The 6,957-nt window shown below is 32.4% G+C and overlaps 1 non-coding gene across 1 annotated transcript; it reads right to left on the bottom strand.

Annotated features, from left to right (window-relative positions):
* Positions 1 to 6,085: 6,085 nt before the first annotated feature.
* Positions 6,086 to 6,192, bottom strand: LOC136204937 (small nucleolar RNA R71). The gene has a single exon (XR_010675748.1). It is a non-coding gene; the product is annotated as a small nucleolar RNA R71 (small nucleolar RNA).
* Positions 6,193 to 6,957: the final 765 nt, after the last annotated feature.

The raw sequence follows: 6,957 nt of genomic DNA, 5'->3' as shown, positions 1-6,957 counted from the left end.
TTTTTTATCCTTATACTTATTTATTTTTACTTTTTTTGCATTTAAAATTAATTTTGACCAATTTTTTTTTATCATACTATTCAGTTTTAATACTTAGTTTTAATTTAAATTGATTATTTTATTTTTAAAATATACGCATTTTCTTTGATTAATTTTATTTCAGTTTCTTCAGTTTCACCGTCTTTTGATTTTAATGATTGAAGTAATTGATTTTAATTCAATTTTGCATATGATTAATTTATTAGAGAACATGTATGTAAAAATTATCGTTAAAAACAATCCGCAACTCTAATTTATTATTTAATTTAAACCACACATCCACGAAGAGAATCACATGTATATTATTCCCTTTTCGGAATTGAAACAAATAGACAAGGGAATTCATGGTCATTCCATTCACTTTTTCTTGTTTCCCTTTCTAGATTTCACTATGTTACTCATGCGCGAACCAAATACTCTTTTAGGTATTGGTGGGGATTGTATTTCATTTAAAATGAGGTAAAAAAATTATTGATGTTGCATATTGACCAAGGTTGGCTGATCACTTTTTTTTATTGTTATTCTTATATATTATAATGGAAGGTCACCACTATGTTGAAGTATATATATGTGAAAAAATGAAAATTTTACACTAAAGTGTAAAATTGGATAAAAGTTATCAACAAATATGTAATTTTCTCACATGTGTTATCTATATCTATCTTTACTCAATGATTAAGATTGTTGCATTGATGTGTATAGTTGCCAGCCTTGTATATTATTTTTACCATTTTGCAATTGTGCATAATTTATTTTGGCATAGAAACGGTTAGAGATAGAGATTACAATTAATTTTCTTTTGAAAATTTATGATTGATTTATTTATTTAATTTTTGGATAAACTAAACAAAACCATATGCTTTCACTTTTTGTCAAATTGGCACCTAAAAAAATTTATCCAAATGGCGACTGAGGTTTTGATTTGTGATTAGGAGATGACTATAGGATTTTTGCTTTACTAAAAACAATGACTTCGAAATTAAGACGAGTGTTGACGATCTCAAAATTGAAAAATTCAAAGACTTGATTATATTCTAAGTAACTTTAATTTTTTAACTTTTTAGTTATTTAGGTGTTGTTTGCTAAGGAGATAGAAAGTGAATATTTTAAAGAGAGAAAGCTCCGAAAATGATGGTTTTGGAAGATAAAAAATTTGCTTCAATGGTAAATGTGGTACTAAACAAATTTAATTTTTAGAATTTTCCATTTTGAGGTCGTTAATGGTCATTTTATTGTATCGAACTTGTTAGGCGAATTCTGTAAGTGCACGGTTTCGCTTGTAGTAATAAAAATATCAATCCCACAAAGAACGCAATTGATACTTAACTCATTTTGTTTCTTTATTCGTTTTTCGAGGTTTATAGAAGATCATTAATTTGGTTAAGTTGTTTTAATCTATCTTAGTTAATTAATCTAAACTACTCCTATGATTTATTTCCATGCTTAGCCCAAATACAAGTTGATAGTAATTAAACAGGATGAACAATTATCGATACTGTCAATCTTCTGCAGTCATACTGGAGAATTACTCTTAGTCCAATCTCTCGATCTAGGATTAAGAAACTTAAGTTTAATTAGATTAATAATACCAACTCCTTGACCTATCGCAGTGAATTAGGATTTTTAAACTAAGAAAAAAAGTTTAGATATACAGTATGATTATCATTTCATAAAATGAATCTCTTCTAGATTTATGAACTGATAACTATTCATATGTTTTGCTTGTATGAATTTCCCTAGAATAGACATAAAGAAATAAAGAAGATTATAATGAACATAGAATAATTTGCATTTGATTTATTAATTTCTAGTGAAAATGTATTAACAATGTTGAACATGAATTGAAGATAAATAATACAGGAAAGACATTGTAACAAAGAACAATATATGGGTTGTCAATCCTTTTACTTATCTCTCGAACTCACCTTTTTCAGTGCATTGGATGGAATCTCTAGATAAGATACTTCAATATCTCAAACTCAAAGTTGTAATATATCTGTATCTTTATGTATTTCTATATATCTGTACATATTTACATGATGATTCAAACTTGTGAACAATCTGAACCATGGTGGAAATGATGGAAGAATCTTCTTTATATAGATGAGGAAGAGTTGTGTCCGTTGGAAGACATCCTTCCATAAAGATATGATGAACGGATGTGGCTAATGGTGAAGAGAAATGTTGATTCGACGAAAGGATGTGCTTCAAAGATGAAAAATCATGTCTTTTATTGAAGAAATGCCTGTCATGAACGAGACAGGAGTGTCACGTTCGTGACATGAGAAGCCAATTTTGTACAGGAAAAGTGTCTATCACAATTGTGACAAGTACAATTGCCTGAATTCTCTTCTTTTGCTCTTTATTTGCCCATCTTTTGCTCGTTTTATGCCGATATTCTTTAAATGTGAATTTGCATCCGTGTTTAACATGTTTCTGCTCAAATCATAAACAAACAAGTGAAAGCTTTCCAAAGCATTTAATAAAGTAAACTAAATGCATGAATATGAACGTGAAAATGCATACGAAAATAGGTAAATTTCAGACCTATCAAATCCCCTACACCTGATCTTTTGATTGTCCTCAAGCAAAGACATTTTCCTCCTCTTCGATCCTTTTAAATTATGATTATATAAATTCATTTTTATCTTAAAAAAATGAAAACATGAAAAATTTCATAGGATCACTTATATGCAAAATTTGAAATATGTAAATAAATATGACTATCAACCAACTCGTTTTTCTTTTTGGTGACAAAACGAAACTTTGGGGACGAGATTTAGCACGCATTTATTATCAATGTCTCAAGGTATTTTTAGGTACCCTAATTGATATTTCGCTCATGTGGTTGCATTTTATGCTCCGTACCACACTCACATCTTTCCGCTCGTTTGTTCTCTCTTTGCATTTGCTTTTCTTTTACTCATTTTCGAGTTGCAAATTTCATTTTTTTTTTCTTTTCTAGCTCACATAAATGGTTGCATTTTATGCTCCATACCACTTCTCACCTTTTTCTATATCACATTGGATATTTCTCTCAACTTGTTTTTTCTCTCAAATGCAAATACCCTCATCCTTTACTGACTAATGATCTTATATGTATTATGGCTTTAGTTTCCCTAACACTTCATTTTTGCATATAAAAATTAATGTTGAGAAGGAATCAAGTCAAACAGGTTTCTGTGAAACGTGCATAAGAAATCATCTTTATGAAAATTGCATATAAATTTTCAACTTCAAAATAAAGATAGAAAGATATAATAATAACGTCAAATGATAAAAAAGGAAGGGTATCGAGATCGAATAAGAAAGCAGTAGGACCTGATGGCATCCCTGTTGAGATTTGGAGATCTTTGGGAGAGAGAGGAATTGAATGGTTGATGACGTTCTTCAATAAAATTTGGAGAAACAATAAAATGCCATCAGAATGGAGGAAAAGTATCCTAATCCCTTTGTATAAGAACAAAGGTGATGTCCAAGATTGTGCCAACTATTGAGGAATCAAATTAATGAGTCACACTATGAAACTTTGGGAGCGAGTGATCGAACAAAGGCTAAGGAGGACAGTGAAGATCTCGAAAAACCAGTTTGGCTTTATGCCAGGAAGATCAATTATGGAAGCCATCCATCTAATGAGACAATTAATGGAGCACTATCGAAATAAGAAGAAAGATTTGCATATGGTTTTCATTGAGTTGGAGAAGGCATATGATAAGGTACCAAGGGAAGTACTTTGGTGGGCCTTAATAAGGAAAGACATTTTGCAGAAATATATTGACATCATAAAGGACATGTATGAGGGAGCATGCACGAGTATACGTATCAGTGTTGGAAAGACTGAAGAGTTCCCTATTACGATTGGAGTGTGTTAAGCCCAAAATATACCTAAAATATCATTAGTATTTACATCAGTTTTGCTTCGAATTCATACTATTTATACCTGTTTAGAATACTTTTACTTTCGAATATGTTTCTTTCTTATAAGGTACCTAAATATTTGGTAAAATCCAAATAGGAACGAAAAGAGGTTAAAAACAGAATAAAAACCCTACAAAAGGAGTCAAAGACGACGAAGATCAAACACGCCAAAACGAGGACAAGGACGAAGTCAAAGAAACGGAAATTACTCCGTATCGCGACCGAGAATCCTCCATTCTCAATCGCGACACGCATCGCCAGCTTCTTTCCTTGACATTTTCGAAGACCAAATATTTGCTCCCCCATTCTCGGTCGAGAATTTGCATTCTCGGCAAGTTCAGAAATTCCTAGAGAGCTATTCATACACATTCGTTTTCGACGAAACGCGTTCGTTCGGGTGGATAGAAACGTCCCTTCGCAGCGGACACGACTCTCCACAATGGACACAACACTTCAATCACGACTCTTCAACATCTATAAATAAAGAGTTGATGGAGAGTTGGTGATATATAGAAAAAAGAGAAGATTAGTATAGAATTTATGCAGAAATTCTGAGTCAAGCGATTCAGAGTTAGAAGTTCGATTCTGTAAAAAGCAATATGATGTACACACATTGTTTATTAAATAATTACAAACACAGTAGTGTTTAGATTTGTTCATATTAGTTTACATTTTGGTAGTAGCCGGCCGTATCTCTATTACGAAGTTACAGCGAGACGATTTAGTAGAGGATCCGCCCCTGAGCCTGACAAACTCTAACGAAACCCAAGGAAAGGATTGACAACCTGTTCACTTGCAAGTCGTCGAAAGTTTCCATGATTCTTGTTCTCTGTAAACTTGTATCAAATTCATATTTCATCTAATAAAGTTCATTCTATTCGATAGATTTTTATGTAGCACTTTGGTAAATGATCCGAAGTGAGTTCTGGTGTTTTCATTAAAACGTAGTTGAATTCAAAATCTTTACAAGGAAACTTTGTTGAACACTTAGGAAAATTGATATCATCAGTAGAGTATCAATTTGGTTAAGGTAGCGATCTAACCCGACCGTAGGAGGATTGACTGCAGTTCAAAGCCTTAAAATTAGAGGAATCGACGTTTATTTCATTATTATAATTTATACAAAGTTTAAAGTTGTTTTCTTTGCTTAATGCAAACGAATACATTTGTTTACTTTTCTAAAGAACTAAACGTTTCTGTTTTGTAAATTTATCCTTAAATCAGAAGTGATTTCTAACACTTGTTATACTCTAATCTAATTCTTATTCTAGCAATTTCAAAACCAAATCCGATTAAACAATTTTCCATATTATAAACCTTAAAAGTAAATTTAACCAATTCAAAATAAGCTTTTGTTAAAAAACGTTCCCTGTGGGATCGATATCTTTTATTACTACAAGCGTATACCGTGCACTTGCAGAAATCGCTCAACAAGTTTTTGGCGCCGTTGCCAGGGAACGCCAAAATTTTTGACAAAAATTTAGATTTTTCATGTTTTATTTCGAATCTAGGTTTATTTATACTTATTCAAAATTTTATATTTTATTTATTTCAAATTACTAACATATTTATTTTTCAAATTCTGTTTTGAAGGTAGTTTCGGTTCGTGCGAAATTTCAAGTTCATGTGCAGTTCTCGAAGTTCAGGCATTCCACCAAAACCGCTAGACCCAGGAATTGAAAAAACGGTTAAAAAGAACAAGAAAAACAAAAACAAAAACAAGACTCCAATAAAAACCAGAGTTACTGAGCCAGAAATTATGGCTACACTTATGGATTACGCTAGGCCAGGAGTGGCCGGTGTAACAAACAACATAGTTAGATCCCAAATAAATGCAACCCAATTTGAAATTAAGCCAGCATTGCTTAATATGTTGCAAAATAATGTAACATTTTACGGGTTACCTAACGAAAATCCTAACACCCATGTGACAAATTTCCTTGAAATTTGTGACACTTTTAAAATACCAGATGTGACTGCCGAAGCAATCAAACTTTACCTTTTTCCTTTCACTTTGAAGGATCGAGTCAAAGAATGCTTAACTTCTATGCCAGCCGCAACATTTGAAACTTGGGAGCAATTAGCCCAAGCGTTTTTATCAAAATATTTTTCTTTAGCAAAAACCGCAAGAGTCATAAAAGAGTTAACATCTTTTTCTCAAAATGATAATGAAACTCTTTATGAGGCTTGGGAACGTTTTAAAGAACTCCAACATTTATGCCCACACCACCAATTTCCCGCTGAACTTTTAATGCAAACATTTTATAATGGATTAAATCCTACAACTAGAGGTTCATTAGATGCTATGTCTGGAGGGTTGTTCATGAAGAAAACGTCGGCCCAAGCAAGAGAACTTTTGGAGGAAATGGCAATCAACAGTAGTATGTGGCCCGCAGAGCGTGGACATATACCAGTGGTAAAACCATCATCCTCAACTACGTCATCAGTTAAAGGTATAGTGAATCTTGATCCAGTTGCGATGTTGCAAGCCCAATTTTCTATCTTATCGCACAAAATTGATAGGTTTATGGCACCGTGCAATCCTAATGGTAAACCAATCCAAACAGATGTAGATTATGAAGGTATGAGCGAAATTGAACAGGTAAATTTTGTCCAAGGGCAAAACCAAACTAATAACCCTTATTCCAATACATATAATCCTGGATGGAGAAATCATCCTAACTTTAATTGGAGAGATAATAATAATAATACAAATGCTAATCAAAATCGTACCACCAATTATCAAAATCAATCAAGAGATACGATTAGCACTTTATCTTCTAAGATCAACAAATTTATTGATGCTATGAGCGAAAAAATAAGTAATCACGACGATGGTTTTAAACGGATCGAGAATAAATTCGATCAGCTTATTAAAAACCAATCATCTAGCATCCATAATTTGGAGGTCCAAATTGGACAACTTGCTAAATCAATTCCATCCCACAAAGAGGGAAGTCTTCCCAGCCATACGGAAGAAAATCCGAAAGAGCATGTAAA

This window comes from Euphorbia lathyris, chromosome 8 (assembly GCF_963576675.1).
Source record: "Euphorbia lathyris chromosome 8, ddEupLath1.1, whole genome shotgun sequence".
Taxonomy (NCBI): domain Eukaryota; kingdom Viridiplantae; phylum Streptophyta; class Magnoliopsida; order Malpighiales; family Euphorbiaceae; genus Euphorbia; species Euphorbia lathyris.
This window is presented reverse-complemented; position numbering and strand designations above follow the sequence as displayed.